A 19,949-nucleotide genomic window follows, 5' to 3' on the forward strand; every position below is an offset into this window, starting at 1 on the left:
ATATGAAGTGTCCTTCCTTATCTTTTTTGATGACTTTTAGTTGAAAATTGATTTTATTTGATATTAGAATGGCTACTCCAGCTTGCTTCTTCTGACCATTTGATTGGAAAGTTGTTTTCCAGCCTTTCACTCTGAGGTAGTGTCTGTCTTTGTCTCTGAGGTGTGTTTCCTGTAGGCAGCAGAATGCAGGGTCCTCGTTGCGTATCCAGTTTGTTAATCTATGTCTTTTTATTGGGGAGTTGAGGCCATTGATATTGAGAGATATTAAGGAATAGTGATTATTGCTTCCTGTTATATTCATATTTGGATGTGAGGTTATGTTTGTGTGCTTTCATTCTCTTTGTTTTGTTGCCAAGACGATTAGTTTCTTGCTTCTTCTAGGGTATAGCTTGCCTCCTTATGTTGGGCTTTACCCTTTATTATCCTTTGTAGTGCTGGATTTGTAGAAAGATATTGTGTAAATTTGGTTTTGTCATGGAATATCTTGGTTTCTCCATCAATGTTAATTGAGAGTTTTGCTGGATACAGTAACCTGGGCTGGCATTTGTGTTCTCTTAGGGTCTGTATGACATCAGTCCAGGATCTTCTGGCCTTCATAGTTTCTGGCGAGAAGTCTGGTGTGATTCTGATAGGTCTCCCTTTATATGTTACTTGACCTTTTTCCCTTACTGCTTTTAATATTCTTTCTTTATTTTGTGCGTTTGGTGTTTTGACAATTATGTGACGGGAGGTGTTTCTTTTCTGGTCCAATCTTTTTGGAGTTCTGTAGGCTTCTTGTATGCCTATGGGTATCTCTTTTTTTAGGTTAGGGAAGTTTTCTTCTATGATTTTGTTGAAGATATTTACTGGTCCTTTGAGCTGGGAGTCTTCACTCTCTTCTATACTTATTATCCTTAGGTTTGATCTTCTCATTGAGTCCTGGATTTCCTGTATGTTTTGGACCAGTAGCTTTTTCCGCTTTACATTATCTTTGACAGTTGAGTCAATGATTTCTATGGAATCTTCTGCTCCTGAGATTCTCTCTTCCATCTCTTGTATTCTGTTGGTGAAGCTTGTATCTACAGCTCCTTGTCTCTTCTTTTGGTTTTCTATATCCAGGGTTGTTTCCATGTGGTCTTTCTTGATTGCTTCTATTTCCGTTTTTAATTCCTTCATCTGTTTGATTGTGTTTTCCTGGAATTCTTTCAGGGATTTTTGCCATTCCTCTCTGTAGGCCTCTACTTGTTTATTAATGATTTCCTGTGTTTCCCTAAGTGTGTTCATGTCTTTCTTGAAGTCCTCCAGCATCATGATCAAATATGATTTTGAAACTAGATCTTGCTTTTCTGGTGTGTTTGGATATTCCATGTTTGTTTTGGCGGGAGAATTGGGCTCCGATGATGGCATGCAGTCTTGGTTTCTGTTGCTTGGGTTCCTGCGCTTGCCTCTCGCCATCAGATTATCTCTAGTGTTACTTTGTTCTGCTATTTCTGACAGTGGCTAGACTGACCTATAAGCCTGTGTGTCAGGAGTGCTGTAGACCTGTTTTCCTCTCTTTCAGTCAGTTATGGGGACAGTGTGTTCTGCTTTCCGGCGTGTAGTTTTTCCTCTCTACAGGTCTTCAGCTGTTCCTGTGGGCCTGTGTCTTGAGTTCACCAGGCAGCTTTCTTGCAGCAGAAAATTTGGTCTTACCTGTGGTCCCGAGGCTCAGGTTCGCTCGTGGGGAGCTGCCCAGGGGCTCTCTGCAGCGGCAGCAACCAGGGAGACCTGTGCCGCCCCTTCCGGGAGCTTCAGTGCACCAGGGTTCCAGATGGTCTTTGGCTTTTTCCTCTGGCGTCCGAGATGTGTGTGCAGGGAGCAGTCTCTTCTGGTTTCCCAGGCTTGTCTGCCTCTCTGAAGGTTTAGCTCTCCCTCCCACGGGATTTGGGTGCAGAGAACTGTTTATCCGGTCTGTTTCTTTCAGGTTCCGGCGGTGTCTCAGGCGCAGAAGTCCTACCGCTCCTGGGCCCTCCCCCACGGGAGCCCAGAGGCCTTATACAGTTTCCTCTTGGGCCAGGGATGTGGGCAGGGGTGAGCAGTGTTGGTGGTCTCTTCCGCTCTGCAGCCTCAGGAGTGCCCACCTGACCAGGCGGTTGGGTCTCTCTCTCACCGGGTCTGGGAGCAGAGAGCTGCTGCGGGCCGGGATCCGCGGGTGTGGGAATTAATTTATTTTTTATTGTTCAGGACAGTTTTCGCTATCCTGGGTTTTTTGTTATCCCAAATGAATATGCAAATTGCTCTTTCTAAATCTAGGAATAATTAAGCTGGAATTTTGATGAGGATTGAGGATTGTATTGAATCTATAGAATGCTTTTGGCAAAATGGTCATTTTTACTATATCAATCCTGACAATTCATGAACATGGGAGGTCTTTACATCTGAGATCTTCTTCAAATTCTTTCTTCAGAGACTTGAAGTTCTTGTCATACAGATCTTTCATTTGGCTAAAGTCACATCAAGGTATTTTATATTGTTTGTGACTATTTTGAAGGGTGTCATTTCCCAAATTTCTTTCTCAGTATGTTTATCCTTTGATTAGAGGAAGGCTATTGATTTGTTTGAGTTAGTTTTATATCCAGTCACTTTGCTGAAGTTGTTTATTAGGTTTAGGAGTTCTCTGGTTGAATTTTTGAGGTCACTTAAGTATACTATTATATCATCTACAAATAGTGTTATATTGACTTCCTCCTTTCCAATTTGTATCCCCTTGACCTACTTTTGTTTTCCAATTGCTCTGGCTAGGAGTTTGAGTCCTATATTGAATAGATAGGGAGAGAGTGGGCAGCCTTGTCTAGACCCTGATTTTAGTGGGATTGTTTCAAGTTTGTCTACATTTAGTTTGATGTTGGCTATTGGTTTGCTGTATATTGCTCTTACTATGTTTAGGTATGGGTCTTGAATTTCTGATCTATCCAAGAGTTTTCTCATGAAAAAGTGTTTAATTTTGTCAAATGCTTTCTCAGCATCTACCATGATGATCATGTATTTTTTTCTATGAGTTTGTTTATATAGTGGATTATATTGATGGATTTACATATATTGAATCATCAGTGTATCCCTACAATGAAGCCTATTTGGTCATACTGGATGAGAGTTTTGATGTGTTCTTGGAAGATCTTTACCAATCCTACATCAGATAGCAGGTTAATATCCAATGTATACAAAGAAGTCAAGAAGTTAAAATTTAGAGAATCAAATAACCATATTAAACATACGGTACAGAACTAAAACATGAATTCTCAACTGAGGGATATGGAATGGCCAAGAAACACCTAAAGATATGTTCAACATCCTCCATCATTAGGGAAATTCAAATCAAAACAATCCTCAGATTCCACTTCACACAAGTTAGAATGGCTAAGATCAAAAACTTAGATGACAGCAGATGCTGACCAGAAAGTGGAGAAATAGGAACACTCCTCCATTATCAGTAGGGTTGCAAGCAGGTACAATCACTTTGTAAATCGGTCTAGAGATTCCTCAACAAATTAAACATACTTCTACCTGAAGACCCAGCTATACCGTTCCTGGGCATATACTTAAAAGATACTGCAACATATAACGAGGACACATGCTCCACTATGTTCATAGCAGCCTTATTTATTATAACCAAAAGCTGGAAAGCACCCACATGTCCTTCAACAGAGGAATGGATACAGAAAATGTGGTACATTTACACAGTGGAGTATAACTCATTTTAAAAAATGACTTCATGAAATTCTTATACAAGTAGATGGAAGTAGAAAATATCATACTGAGTGAGGTAACCCAATAAGAAAAAAATACACATGATATGTGCTCTCCGATAAGTGGATATGAGCCCACTTACAGAGCACCTGAAGCTCAGGAAGAAGAAAGACAAAATTGTGGTTGCTTCAGTGCTTCATTAAAGGAACAAAAGACTCAAAGGATGAATGATGGAGACAAAGTGTGAAGCAAGGACTGAAGGAAAGGCCATGCCACATGGAGATCCGTCCCACATGCAGTCACCAAACCCAGTCACTGTTGGGGTTGCCAAGAGGTGCATGTTGACAGGAGCCTGATGTAGCTGTCCCCTGTGAGGCTCTGCCAGAGCCTGACAAATACATAGGCAGATTCTTGCAGCCATCCATTGGACTGAGAACAGAATATCCAATGGAGGAGTTAAAGAAGGGACTAATGGGGGTGAAGGGGTTTCCAATCCCATACGAAGAAGAACAATATCAACCAACCAGACACCCCAGAGGACCCAGGGACTAAACCACCAAGCAAAGAGTACATGACTCCAGCAGTATACATAGCATAGGATGCTTATTGTGGGGTATCAATGGGAGGAGAGGCCCTTGTTCCTGTAAAGGCTCTATGTCCCAGGGTAGGGGAATGCCAGGGCATGGTAGCAGAGAGAAGTGGGTGGGTAGGTGGGGGAGCACGCTCATGGAGGCAGGGGTAGGGGTATGGGATGGGGGGTTACCAGAGGGGTAACTGGGAAAAGGGATAACATTTTAAATGTAAATAAAGAAAATATTCAATAAAATACAAGAAAAAAATGAGAAGTCACAGAAATAATTTTAGGTGGGAAGATAATCCCACAATATACAATGTCTCCCTTTCAGCCTATAGCAATATTTTTGTATGTGAATATGCTATACATTATATGTCCAGTTTAGATATGTTGTTGTATTTTAATTGCTCTCTTACAGATAACACTCTGAACCTTAAAACCAGTCTATGTAAACTAAATAGAGAAACACAAAAGGAAAGGAAGAACTTAACAATCAATCAGCATTGTTATTAATGACCCTCTTCCTAGCTTTGGAAAACCTAAATTTCTTCCTGCTGTGACAGCCAAGGACCAATTCTTGCCTATTTTCTTTTAAAAATTGATGAGACAATTTTGCTTCCTACATATCTCTCACTTCCTGAAAACATAGTAGATTATAATATTTTCCTTCATATTTGAAAGAGATACATTAGCATTTTTTAAACATACATAGTTTTCTCTGATATATGTAATAGTTTAGGCTTCACTAATTAGCCCACCATTCTAATGACCTATAACATAACCACCAGTACATTATTTTATTCATCTTTCCATTTGTCTACTCTGCCACACATCTCAATGTGACATTTCATAATTTTTTCTTGGTTAATGATGAGCATAGCTAATTAATGTCTCCAAATATGTTACTTTGTAATACTCATAAATTAATGATTTTCATTAATATTTATTAAATGTAATATAATATCTATATGAAAATCAAATTCCTTTATTAGAAGCACACACTTACATAGTAGTATGTTGTCAAATAAGTAAAGTATTCATAAATAAAAACTTTACAAAAATATGAAATTAGAATTTATCATCAATAGCAAAAAAATGAAATTATACAACATTAAAAAAAGGTATACCTACTAATTGAAACTATCATATTGTAACTGTGAATATATTCACTGAATTGCAAAAGAGTTATAGAGTGTTTCATGTTCATATTCTGAATTATAAAAGATTTTCCCTTTCTTCTTTTATTTACACAGAACTGTTTCCTCTAATATGGAGATATTTTTCTCCTCTTCTCTGTCAAAAATTGATAGTAAATTAAACTAACTGAGGAATAATGACTTCAAATACAAGACACTTGTTGAACATGACTTATTCCTGTCACCAAACAAAATATACCTCTCCATCACTTCCAAATTTCAATCAGATTCAGGTTAGCTGAACTATGAGTTTTAATTTTCACTTTTATGCCCTTGTAGTAAATATATAGGATGTCCCTTCCTAGTAATATATTCACTTTGTGCTCATATTGAGACCAATTCTTTCAGCTATCAGAGAAGACAGCTGAGTGTCAGTTTTTCACATCCTGTTTTTGTTCATCTTTATTAACTTGGGTATTTCTTATTTACATTTCACATTCTTATTTCGTCCTCAAACCAGTGTGCTCTGTCCACAGGTAAATGGAAATTCCTTTCCTCCAGGAGGTGTTTCTCAATCTCTCAATCTCTCTCTCTCTCTCTCTCTCTCTCTCTCTCTCTCTCTCTCTCTCTCTCTCTCTCTCTCCCCACCCTGTGTATTCTGTGTGTGTTTGGGGGGGAGGGGTGTATGAGGAGTGTGAGTGGGTATTTTGTGTTTGGGAGACACAAAGAGAAAGAGAGAGATACACAGGCCCAATCCAATGTGTCTCATTTTCTCAAAGTTTTTCAGCAGCATAGTGAAGTAATTGAAAAATATGCTCTGATTAAATTCATTCCTTTGCTGTTATTTGTTGGCCTTATTTGTCTCTTTCAGTTTTAAACTGTGTGTTAGCAAATATAAATGTTAAATGCAGCTCCTTTCTGTTTTCTGTTTATGCAAAATGCATTCTTTCTACTGAAACTTTTAACTGAAAAATGCAACTAATGAACTGCTAATAACTGAATAAAGCTTACTTCATATTCATTATGAACAGTGAGATACATTACTTGTTTCTTTTAAATTCATTCTAGGTCTTTAACCCATAGCTGAAGGCTTGAGGTTCTGTGAGGTCTCAGTATATGCAGATCACATTTCTGTAATTAAGCTAAAATTTTCACTAGAAATTTTTAACTTTTAATACATTTTTGCTTTATGTTCTAATTTGTTTTAACTTTACTAGACAATCATTTTCTAAACTTCTCTACTTGCCATTGCTGCTAATTTAGAAGCATAGTATTATTTGAAATGAAGCAAAAATATTTAAATAATTTATGGCAACAACATACTGTTCCTTAGTTCCTAAAACAAGCTCTGTCCTGATGTTGACTTTGTACAGAGAATCTCACTCAACATAGGTAAAGTAATTGTGTATCCCAGTGATAAAAATACAAGAGAAAAAATTAAAACTTTTAATGATTCCTAGACACAGATTCTTTTGTTATACTTTCACTCCTAAACAATTCAGGCTGCAAACTCTCTTGCTGACACACACAAAGTAGCACTGTATAAATATTTCCAAGTTTGAAGGTCATTAAGTAAAGAATAAATGTATCTCACTGTTCATAACTGGATACAAAGTCAATTCCATCCAGTAGCTAGCAGTTCATTAGCTGCATTTTTTGGTGTGGGATATATTTAGGAAAGGTTCTCAGAGTACTAAGTGCACTCATGTTTGTGCATAAACCAAAGTGGAGTTTCAGGTTGCTAAGCTAATCCATACACTTGCATAGTTCAAAGATACCACATCTATGAACAGATAAATCCTGGAGAAACTGAAAAAGGGAAGGTGTGCAACAAAACAAAGAGTTGCTGACATAGACAGCAATTGCTGGTACCTGATGTGTAGTGCTCTTTTTCATGGAGCAGAATGATAGGAACATCTCTATTCTCTGCAGGAGGCTACCAGAAGCAAGGTTCCTTAAAGCCCTCATCAACTGTGCCATTTCTCCAATGGCTTTTAAATGTTGGTTTGAATCTTTAAAGTGTTGCAAAATATAACTTCTTCTGGATACTTATACTTATGCTCAGTGCATTGACATTGTAGTCATTTACGTTTGTTCATTGTCATTTAATAACATTTCATCTTTAAATTACTCTATTGAGTTTGTATTGACAGACATTTATCTTGACACAATTAATACTTCAAACGTTTTGCTTGTCTATGTCTTGTAATTGATCCTTTTATTGAAGATGTTAGAGGTATGTAGACATATGTGTGCCATTTTCAACACTTCTCCCTAAAATAGGAGCTGTAGGAAGATGGTGTCAGTGCTCGTTTCTGTCCTCAGAAGTGTTATTATTGATCAGAAAATACCTGTTCAAATACCTGCACAACTCTTGACCTTCATTTACTATCACCATGTAATTTTTGTTCATTGATATTCCCTGTATAGAAACCAATATATATTATTAAAACAGTCATAATATCCCCTAGAGGTACAGAATGGCCAATTACTTGCATGGGAATTTACTGCATCCAGAAATGAAAAATACTGTTTTGTGGTTTTCCTTCAGAAAAATTCACAGGTACATATACAGGAATGGGGTGTAAACTTCTCTTTGAGATTCATGAAGAATATATGGCATTTTATGAAAATAAAGGGAAACAATACCTGTAGTTTATAACAAGATAGTGAGGTCAGTGTTCAAAATAAATTGCAGCATCAAGCTCTTTTGAATAAGTCAGTCAACTTAGATTCTATATGCACCTAAATTAGGGTTCTTCTCCCACCATCCTGAACTTGAAGAATATCTGGAAAGAGGTCAGTTTGACTTCGTCATCCTAGGAAACCCTCTCTTAAGGAAGAACATCCACTAGAGCCTTGGGTATGAATAGGCCTTAATGTGTCTCATATTCTGTGACATACTATATTGGAAAGTTATGAGTTGAGAGAGTTTACAGGACAGTCTAATAAATATGTGATCCTATTTGATGTTATACATACCTAAGCCAGGTGTCCAAATCATATAAATAATTGAAGTCTGCCAGTTTGATAGTCCCTAATTAAGTAGCATATGAGATCATAGAAGAGTTGTAGCGCAGGTTGCCTGCTTGACTTCATCTTCACACTTATCCATGGTCAAAATTAGAGAAACACCCTAGAGACTCCTATTTCCTAACTTTTTTTTTCTTTGACCCAATTGGTAAGATATAATTGCCCACCTAAACATACAAAGCCCAGTAACCTTCATCCCTTAAGAACATTAATAACAAACTGTTAATACACAGAGTGGAATCTTAAAATCAACTGCCATGGCTTCTCTCTCTCTCTCCCTCCTTTCTCTTCTTTTTTCTCTTCCAGTCTCCTCCTCTTCCTTCAAACTTTTCTCCCACCCATCCTTCCTTGTCCTCAAAAGACAGGGCTCCCTCTATCCTGTACCTGGCCCTCACCTGTATTTTACAAATTCAATGGGGAGAAGGTTCTGGTGAAATCACCCAAGTCCTGAGTACGTGACTAGGCAGCTGTCCTTGGACAGTGGAAGTAGCACTAGATAATTCCAGGACAAACCACAACATTTCTTCCTTTTTGTCCAGTTAAAAGATCTTTTCACTTATATATAAATTGAGAACAATTATTACCATTCTCCAATTTATAAAACATATGATACACTTCTACTGATGTCATTACAAACTTCTGAGTTGATTACACATGTGATTTAAGAGCCAAATAGCAAGTACTTTCAAGATGATATTTAGGATATGGAGACAACAGTGCAGATTACCTTATGTAGATAGTTGATTTTCAAAAATGTCAGAAATCCACAAACTTTGAAATTAAAAATTATTTATCTTTTGTTGAGACATATCTGCTCCTAAAGTTCCCCTTTGGTGGATTTAATGAAGAATTTGAACATCTCTACCTCCAGGTGAGGCAATAATATTTCCTACTTTTACTCAGAAAGTATATAATCTTGGATTCCTTTTTGAAACTCTTAATTTCCAATAAGCTTTTAGCACAGGTGACTCTGGATCACTGTGTTGTCCTGGCTAGCCCACAGCCCATTACTCAATAAGCAAAAGAGTATTTTTCAGAAAAAGGATTGTGGTGCTTTATGTATAAATACAATATTAGAAAATAAAAAATCATTATTTTGGATCATGATTAATTTATGATACTTGCAGACTTCAATATTTCAGGGAAAGTGTACTCAGAAACTGTCATGGTGTAGATGAGATATAAAGACCTAAAAGTGTTATTTTGCTTCTGGTTGCTGCCCTCAGGGAGAGCTGAAACACAGCACCAAGAAGCAACTTCAGGCCTGAGACCAGATGGACCCTGGACAAGGAGGGGCAGGCCCTTCTGTTTACTGTCCTCATGAAGAGCTGAAACCTAGCCCTGAGGAGCAACTTCAACCTGAGACAAGACGTAAGACCAACTTTTCCGCTACAAGTGACCTGCCTGGTGCACTCTTGACAGACAACCACAGGAACAGCTGAAACCAAGTAGACAGGAACGACTACATGCTTGAAAGCAGAACACTCTGTTCCTATAACTGGCTGATAGAAAACAGGAAAACAGGTCTACAGCACTCGTGACACACAGACCTATAGAACAGCCAAGCCACTGTCAGAAATAGCAGAACAAGGTAACACTAAAGAAAATGTGATGGCAAGAGCCAAGTGCAGGAATCCAAGCAACAGAAAACAAGACTATATGGCATCATCAGAATCCAATTCTCCCAACAAAGCAAACACTGAATATCCAAATACACCAGAAAACCAAGACCTATATTTAAAAACACATTTGATCACGATGATGGAGGACTTCAAGACAGACATAAAAAACTCCCTTAGAGAAATGCAGGAAAACACAAGCAAACAAGTAGAAGCTCTTAGAAAGGAAACACAAAAGTCCATGAACGAATTAAAGGAAAAAGCAATCAAAAAGGTGAAGGAATTGAAAATGGCAATGGAAACAATAAAGAAAGCACAAAGGGAGACAACCCCAGATATAGAAAACCAAAGGAAGTGACAAGGAGCTGTAGATACAAGCATCACCAACAGAATACAAGAGATAGAAGAGAGAATCTCAGGAGCAGAAGATTCCATAGAAATCATCAACACAACTCTCAAAGATAATGTAAAACGGAGAAAGCTACTGGCCCAAACATACAAAAATGTCAGGACACAATGTGAAGACCAAACCTAAGGATGATAGGTATAGTAGAGAATGAAGACTCCCAACTGAAAGGACTAGAAAATATCTTCAACAAAATCATAGAAGAGAACTTCCCTAACCTAAAGAAAGAGATGCCCATAAACATACAAGAAGCCTACAGAACTCCAAATAGATTGGATCAGAAAAGAAATTCCCCCCGTCATATAATAGTCAAAACACCAAATGCACAAAACAAAGAAAGAATATTAAAAGCAGTAAGGGAAAAAGGTCAAGTGGCATATAAAGGCAGACTTATCAGAATTACACCAGACTTCTCAGCAGAGATTAGGAAAGCCAGAGGTTACTGGACAGATGTCATACAGACTGTAAGAGAACACAAATATCAGCCCATGTTACTCTTTATTCAGCAATTAATATAGATGGAGAAACCAATATATTCCATAACAAAACCAAATTTACACAATATGTTTCTACAAATCCAGCCCTACAAGTATAATAAATTGTAAATCCCAACAAAGGGAGGCAAGCTACACCCTAGAAAAAGCAAGAAACTAATCGTTTTGCAACAAAACAAAGAGAAGAAAAGCACACAAACATAAGCTCACCTCCAAATCCAAAGATAACAGGAAGCAACGATCACTATTCCTAAAGATCTCTCAACATCAATGGACTCAATTCCCCAATAAAAAGACACAGATTAACAAACTGGATAAACAATGAGGACCCAGCATTTTGCTACCTACAGGAAACACACCTCAGAGACAAAGACAGACACTACCTCAGAGTAAAAGGCTAGAAAACAACTTTCCAAGCAAATGGTCTGAAGAAGCAAGATGGAGTAGCCATTTCAACATCGAATAAAATCAACATTCAACCAAAAGTCATCAAAAAAGATAAGGAAGGACCCTTCATATTCATCAAAGGAAAAATCCACCAAGATGAACTCTCAATCCTAAATATCTATGCCCCAAATACAAGGGCACCTACATACATAAAAGAAACCTTACTACAGCTCAAAGCACACATTGCACATCACACACTAGTAGTAGGAGATTTTGACACCACACTCTGATCAATGGACAGATCATGGAAATAGAAATTAAAAAGAAATATAGATAGACTAACAGAAGTCATGAACCAAATGGAATTAGAGATATTTATAGAGCATTCTATCCAAAAACAAAATAATATACCTTCTTCTCACCACCTCATGGTACTTTCTCCAAAATTGACCATATAATTGGTCATAAAACAGGTCTCAATAGATACAGAAAGATAGAAATAATGACATGCATCCTATCAGATTACCACAGGCTAAAGCTGGTCATCAATAACAATAAGGAAAAATGCCAACATATACATGGAAGTTGAACAATGCTCTACTCAATGATAACTTGGTCAAGGAAGAATAAAAAAAAGAAATTAAAGACGTCTTAGAATTTAATGAAAATGAAGGTACAACATACCCAAAGTTATGGGAACGAGTGAAAGCTATGCTGAGAGGAAAACTCATAGCTCTGAGTGCCAGCAGAAGAAACAGGGGAGAAGATATATCAGTTTGACAGCAAACCTAAAAGTTCTAGAACAAAAAGAAACAAATACACCCAAGATGAATAGAAGGCAGGAAATAATCAAACTCAGAGCTGAAATCAACCAAGTAGAAACAAAAGGACTATACAAAGAATCAACAGAACCAAAAGCTGTTTGTTTGAGAAAATCAACAAGATAGATAAACCCATAGCCAGACTAACCAGAGGACACAGAGCATGTGTCCTAACTAACAAAATCAGAAATGAAAAGGGAGACATAACAACAGAATCAGAGGAAGTTAAAAAAATCATCAGATTCTGCTTTCAAAGCCTATATTTAACAAAACTTGAAAATCTGGAGGAAATGGACAATCTCCTAAACAGATTCCAGGCACCTAAGTTAAATCTGGAACAGATAAACCATTCAAACAACCACATAACACCTAAAGAACTAGAAGCAGTCATTAAAAGTCTCTCAAGCAATAAGAGCCCAGGTCCAGATAGGTTCAGTGCAGACTTCTGTCAGACCTTCAAAAAATTCTCATACCAATGCTATCCAAACTATTCCACAAAATTTAAACAGACAGAGTTCTACCAAATTCCTTCTATGAAGCCACAATTACTCTTATACCTAAACCACAAACACCCAACAAAGAATGAGAACTTCAGATCAATTTCCCTTATGAATATCAATGGAAAAATACTCAATAAAATTCTTGCAAACCAAATCCAAGAGCACATCAAACCAATTATCCATTATGTTCAAGTAGGCTTCATCCCAGATATGCAGGGATGGTTCAATATAAGGAAAACTATCAATGTAAACCACTGTATAAACAAGCTGAAAAATAAACAACACATGACCATTTCATTAGATGTTGAGAAAGCATTTGACATAATTCAACACCCCTTCATGATAAAAGTTCTGGAAAGAACAGGAGTTCAAGGTCCATGCCTAAACATAGTAAAAGCCATAAGTAGCAGACCCGTAGCTAACATTAAACTAAATGAGAGAAAGTTGAAGCAATCCCACTAAAATCAGGACAAGGTTGCCCACTCTCTCCCTCCTTATTTAATATAGTTCTTGAAGTCCTAGCCAAAGCAATCAGACATTGAAAGGAGATCAAAGTGATACATATTGGAAAGAAGAAGTCAAAATATCACTATTTGCAGATGACATGATATTATATTTAAGTGATCCCAGAAGTTCCAACAGAGAACTACTAAACCTGATCAACACTTTCAGCATAGTGGCTGGGTATAAAATTAACTCAAATAAATCGGTAGCCTTCCTCTACACAAAAGAGAAACAAGCTGAGAAATAAATTAGGGAAACGACACCCTTCATAATATTCCCAAATAATATAAAGTACCTCGGTCTGACTTTAACCAAGCAAGTAAAAGATCTGTACAATAAGAACTTCAAGCCTCTGAAGAAAGAAATTGAAGAAGACCTCAGAAGATGGAAAGATCTCCCATGCTCATGGATTGGCAGGATTAATATAGTAAAAATGTCCATTTTACCAAAAGTGATCTACAGATTGAATGCAATCCCCATCAAAATACCAATCCAATTCTTAAAAGAAAGAAAAATTTGCAAATTCATCTGGAATAACAAAGAACCCAGGATAGCTAAAAATATCTTCAACAATAAAAGGACTTCCGGAGGAATCACTATCCCTGAACTTAAGCGGTATTACAGAGGAATAGGGATAAATACTGTATAGTATTGCTACAAAGGTAGGCAGATAGACCAGTAGAATAGAATTGAATACAGAGAAATGAACCCACACACCTATGGTCACTTGGTTTTTGACAAAGGAGCCAAAACAATCCAATGGAAAAAAGATAGTCTTTTCAGCAAATGGTGGTTGTTCAACTGGAGGTCAATATGTAGAAAAATGCAGATTGATCCGTTCTTATTACCCTGTACAAAGATTAACTCCAAGTGGATCAAGGACCTCCACATCAAACTATATACACTCAAACTAATAGAAGAAAAAGTGGGGAGGAATCTCGAACAAATGGGCACTGGAAAAAATTTCCTGAACAAAACATCAATGGCTTATGCTCTAAGATCAAGAATCGACAAATTGGGTCTCATAAAACTGCAAAGCTTCTGTAAGGCAAAGGACATTGCTTTTAGGACAAAACAGCATCCAACAGATTGGGAAAAGATGTTTACCAATCCTACAAAGAACTCACTAGGTTAGACTGAAGGGAGACAAATAATCCTATAAAAATGGGGGGGAGGGGTTCAGAGCTAAACAAAGAATTCACAGCTGAGGAATGTTGAATGGCTGAGAAGCACCTAAATAAATGTTCAACATATCTAGTCATAAGGGAAATGCAAATCAAAACAACCCTGAGATTCCAGCTCACACCTGTCAGAATGGCTAAGGTCAAAAACTCAGGTGACAGCAGACACTGGTGAGGATATGGAGAAAGAGGAACACCCCTCCATTGTTGGTGGGATTGCAGTCTGGTACAACCATTCTGGAAATCAGTTTGGGGGCTCCTCAGAGAATTGGACATTGAACTACCTGAGGACCCAGCTATACCTCTCTTGGGCATATACCCAAAAGATACTCCAATATATAACAAAGACACATGCTCCACTATGTTCATAGCAGCCTTATTTATAATAGCCAGAAGCTGGAAAGAACCCAGATGCCCTTTAACAGAGGAATGGGTACAGAAAATGTACCCAAATGCAATATTCCTCAGCTTTCCAAACCAATGACTTTGGGAATTCATAGTCAAATGAATGGAACTGGAAAATATCATCCTGTGTGAGGTAACCCAATCACAGAAAAACACAAATGGTATGCACTCATTGATAAGTGGATATTAGCCCAAATGCTCAAATTACCCAAGATGCAGAGAACACATGAAACTCAAGCAGATGACCAAATGTGGATTCTTCACTTCTTCTTTAAAAGGGAAAGAAGAATACTTTTGGGAGGGGATAGGGAGGCAAAATTTAAAACAGTCTGAAGGAACGCACATTCAGAGCCTGCCCCACACGTCACCCATACATATATAGCCACCAAAGTAGATAAGATGGATGAAGCAAAGAATTTTAGGCTGACAGGAACTGGATGTAGATCTCCCCTGAGAGACACATCCAGAATAAGGCAAATACATAGGCGAATGCCAGCAGCAAGCTACTGAACAAAGAACGGGACCTCCGTTAAAGGAATGAAAGGACTGAAAGAGCTGAAGGGGACTGAGACCCCATATGAACAACAACCACATGTCAACCAACCAGAGCTTGCAGGGACTAAGCCAGTACCCAAAGACTATATACGTGGACTGACTCTGGGCTCCAACTGTATAGGTAGCAATGAATAGCCTAGTAAGGGCACCAGTGGAATGGGAAGTCCTTGGCTCTGCCAAGGCTGGACCCTCATTGAACGGGATTCTTGGGGAGAGGGTGGCAATGGGTAGAGGGTTGGTAGGGGAATCCCTATATAGAAGGAGAGGTGGTGGGGTGTGGTTTATGTTAGCATGGAAACCGGGAAAGTGAATAACATTTGAAATGTAAATAAGAAATACAGATTTAATAAAGATGGAAAATATCACTACACATGGAGAAAAAATTGTTATTTTAATGTCACAGAAAAATCATTAAAAAGTTCATTATATTATGTTGTCTGGATTTCAGGTATTTTAAAAACAATTTTTAGAAAATAGCATTTTACATTTTCTATTAATGATTAGAAACCTCTGTGCTAATTTTTCTTATAATCCAAGTCTTCAATGTTCATTAACTTCATGTTCAAGCCAACATAGATCTGAAATTAGTCCTTCAATACAATTCACAGTTTTATTGAATCTTTATGTAATTTCTTTTGGTTTCTATTAATTTCAGCTCTGAGTTTGATTATTTCCTAAACTTCTGTTTAGTATATTTGCTTCTTTTTGTTCTAGAGATTTCCCTGTGCTGTCAAGCTGTTAATATATGCTCTAGTTTCTTTCTGGGGGCAGTAAAAACTATGAGTTTTTCTTTTAGCACTTCATTCATTGTATCTCATTAAACTTGGGTATGTTGTTCCTTCATTTTCATTTAATTCTAAAAAGTCTTTAATTTCTTTATTTCTTCCCTGACAAATTTTTTTGAGTAGAGTGGTGTTCCTGATCCATGTGTATGTGAGATTTCCGTTGTTCTTATTGTTATTGAAGTCAGGCCTTAGTCTGTGGTGATCTGATAGAATGCATGGGATCATTTCAATCTTCTTGTATCTGTTAAGGCCTGTTTTGTGACCATTTATATGATCAATTTTGGGGAAGGCTACCATGAGATGCTGAGAAGAAGGCATAGTCTTTTATTTTAGGATGAAATGTTCTATAGATAGCTGTTAAATCCATAATTTCTGCTAGTTTCACTGTGTCTCTATTTAGTTACTGTTTCCATGATCTGTGCATTGATGAGAGGGAGGAATTATAGTGTGAGGGGCAAAGTATGCTTTTAGCTTTAGTAAAGTTTCTTTTATGAATGTGGACGCCCTTGCATTTGGAACAATGTTCAGAATTGAGAATTCATCTTGGTTAATTTTTCATTGATGAGTATTAAGTGTCCATCCTTATCTTTTTCAAAAGTTTTGGTTGAAATTTGATTTTATTTGATATTAGAATGGCTACTCTATCTTTTTTCTGGGAATCACTTGCTCAGAAAAAAATTCCAGACTTTTGTTCTTTGGTAGTGTCTGTCTTTGTCAATGAGGTATGTTTCCTGTGTGCAACAAAATGCTGGGTCCTGTTTTCATATCCAGTCTGTTAGTCTGGATTCACCCAAAAGATGCTCTAACACATAACAAGGACACCTGTTGCACTGTGTTCATAACAGCTTTACTTATAATACCCAGAAGCTGGAAAGAACCTAGATGTCCTTCAACAGAGGAATGGATACATAAAATGTGGTATGTCTACACAATGAAGAATTGCATAGCTATTAAAAACAATGACTACTTGAAATTCTCAGGCAAATAGATGGAACTTGAAAATATCATCTTGAGTGAGGTAACCCAGTCACAAAAGACCACATATGTACTTACTCCCTATAAGGTGGATATTAGCTCAAAAGTTTGGAGTACCCAAGAAACTATTCATAGATCATAAGAAGCTCAAGAAGAAGAAAGACCAAAATGTGGACGATTCGGTCCTTCTTAGAAGTGAGAACAAAATATTCTCAGGAGGAAATACAGGCACAAAGAATTGAAAGGGACTTAAGGAAAGGCCATCCTGAGATTGCTCCACCTGGGGGTCCATTCCTTATGCAACCACTAAACCCAGTTGCTGATGCCAAGAAGGCCTTGCTCACAGGATCCAGATACAGATGTCCCCTGAGATGCTCTGTCAAGGCCTTAATGATACAGATGAGAATGCTTGCAGGTAACCACTGGACTGAGCACGGGGGACACCAATGGAGGAGTTAGAGAAAGAACTGAAGAAGATGAAGGGGTTTGCAACCTCATAGGAAGAGCAAAAATATCAATCAACCAAAACCCAGCTTAGCTCCCAGGGACTTAACCACCAACCAATGAGTACTCATGGAGTGACCCATGGCTCCATCCACATATGTAGCAGAGGAATCATATTGATGATTTTAGTATCAATAGAAAAGCCCTTGGTCCTGTGAGTGTTACTTTTCCCAATGTAGGAAAATGCCAGGTTGTTGAGGTGGGAGTTGCTGGGTGGAAGTGAGTGAGTGAAAGTGGGTGGGTGGGAGTGGGAGCATCCTCATAGAAGTAGGGGGATGGGGAGGGGTTATGGAGAAGTAGAAAAGCAGATAATATTTGAAATGTGTAATCTTACCTGCTTGTGTCCATGAGCAGAACCCTCAGAAGTCACAGAAGGGTGCTGGATCCTCTGGAACTGCAGGTAAAAATAACTGCTTCATCGTGTGGATGATGAGAATAAAACCCTTCAGCTTAAACAATTGCTCTTATCCAGGAACCATTCTCTCCGTCTTAATGAACCACTTTTAAATATGCGTTTTTCATATGGGTACATGAACTCAGTGTAATGTAACCAATATTTCTGAAGTAATTTCTAAAGTTGATAAACTCATTCTAGGATTTATATCCATTAATAGAATAACTAAGATTTTAGAAATGAAACATTAATCCCTTCTGATTTAATTGTTTTCTTTGTGTAAAACTCCAATAATTAAATTCATATGAATAGTAGGTACACAACTGAACTAATAGGTGAATGGGACATGATGAAGAAACAAAAAGTAGATGTATCCACTCATAATAAACTGTTTCTAAGAAAGAAATAAAGGTGGAGGAGAGAAGGAAAGAGAGATTGAGAGTAAAGTATAGATCTCTTTTGTTCTTTGGTCATTTTTTTCTAAAATTATGCTCTTAAATATCAATTTTTCAGAAATACCTCTGCTGGAAGCATTTTATAAACAAGTGTTTGTCTTTTATGATTTCATATCTTCAAATCTGTATTCCATGTCACAGAGTTACATTAAAAGTTACATTAGTGTGGTTTAGTATTGTTTTATTCTTATGAACAGAACAGTGAATTTGAATCCAGAGGAATACTATGTGAAGTGTTGAAGACCAGCAAAAGCAAAATCCTTTGCTACAATTTCAAGACATAGCAGAGTTATGGTTAGGCCACCTTCATTTTCTCAGACACATGTGATCTAGATCTTGTAAGAAAACCAGGAATACTATGTACTGTCCATTTTCTTATTAATATTTCTTTGCCTTTTAAATTCTGGTATTTTAGGCTAATTTTCTACATTTAAATAATGTGTGCTGGAAATTGCACAGTAGCATCTGTTCTTCTCTATTAGTCTTTATTGGTGATGCAACACATATATTTTTTTACTTACATTTCAAATGTTATTTCCCGTTATTTCTGCTTTCCTGTCCATAAGATTCTACTCCCTTCCTTCCCCCTCCCCCATATGGGTATTCCCCCCATATATTCCCCTTACTGTCCCCCCCATATCCCCCTGCCCTGTGAGTCCAACCTTGGCAGGACCAAGCGCTTACCCTTCCACTGGTGCCCCAACTATTCTCTGTTACATATGCAACAACTTGGACATCTCAAAGGAAGCAACCACGTCCTCCTTTAAGTCAGGAAAGACATTGGTGCTCTGTATTGCTAAAAATGAAGAGGAAGGAAAAAAGGTATAGAGAGGACTGTTTAGTCTGTCTTACCAAAACAAATGACTCTTCATGAGCTTAGCTAAACCTCCTGTGACATATGAGGTACAGTTTCAGTGGGTTACTCACCATGAGAAACATCTAGGGCAGCCAAACCTCTCAGTTCTGCTTTCATGGAGTTTATGTTATGACTTATATCACTGTGGGAGGAGAACTAGCATACTGTTGGCAGTAATACATTGCAAGATCTTCAGGCTCCAGGCTGCTGATGGTGAGAGAATAATCTGTCCCAGACCCACTGCCACTGAACCTTGATGGGACACCAGATTGTAAATTGGATGTGTAGTAGATCAGGCGTTTAACAGTTCCATCTGGTTTCTGCTGATACCAGTTTAAATTATTGCTAATACCCTGACTTGCTCTGCAACTGATGGTGACTCTCTCTCCCAGAGATGCAGGCAGGGTGGATGGAGACTGGGTCATCTGGATGTCACATCTGGTACCTAGGAGTGGAGACATAATAAATAACCACATAGTTAAGCTTGGAAGGAAAGGACCCTTTCCAAACACCAGCAAACAGGAAACTTTGTGCAACAGGTAATCTCCCATTTTAGACCAGTTTTACCTTGAAACAAGAGCAACAGGAGCCCAAGGAATTGAACAGGGACCCTCATTTCCACGATGAATCGACTACAATGACAATGGCTCAACCTATGAC

The 19,949-nt window shown here is 37.8% G+C and overlaps 1 long non-coding RNA gene across 1 annotated transcript in view; it reads right to left on the reverse strand.

Moving 5' to 3' along the window:
• The window catches only part of Igkvl3 (immunoglobulin kappa variable like 3), a 53,099-nt gene extending 33,150 nt beyond the window's left edge, over positions 1 to 19,949 (reverse strand). The window contains exons 1-4 of the long non-coding RNA XR_015686661.1: positions 19,857 to 19,949; positions 19,361 to 19,734; positions 19,118 to 19,229; positions 17,919 to 17,978 (exon numbers count right to left, since the gene is read on the reverse strand). This is a non-coding gene — a long non-coding RNA (immunoglobulin kappa variable like 3). The remainder of the gene's footprint in view (positions 1 to 17,918; positions 17,979 to 19,117; positions 19,230 to 19,360; positions 19,735 to 19,856) is intronic.

This window comes from Rattus norvegicus, chromosome 4 (assembly GCF_021556685.1).
Source record: "Rattus norvegicus strain SHRSP/BbbUtx chromosome 4, alternate assembly SHRSP_T2T, whole genome shotgun sequence".
In the NCBI taxonomy this organism is placed as follows: Eukaryota; Metazoa; Chordata; class Mammalia; order Rodentia; family Muridae; genus Rattus; species Rattus norvegicus.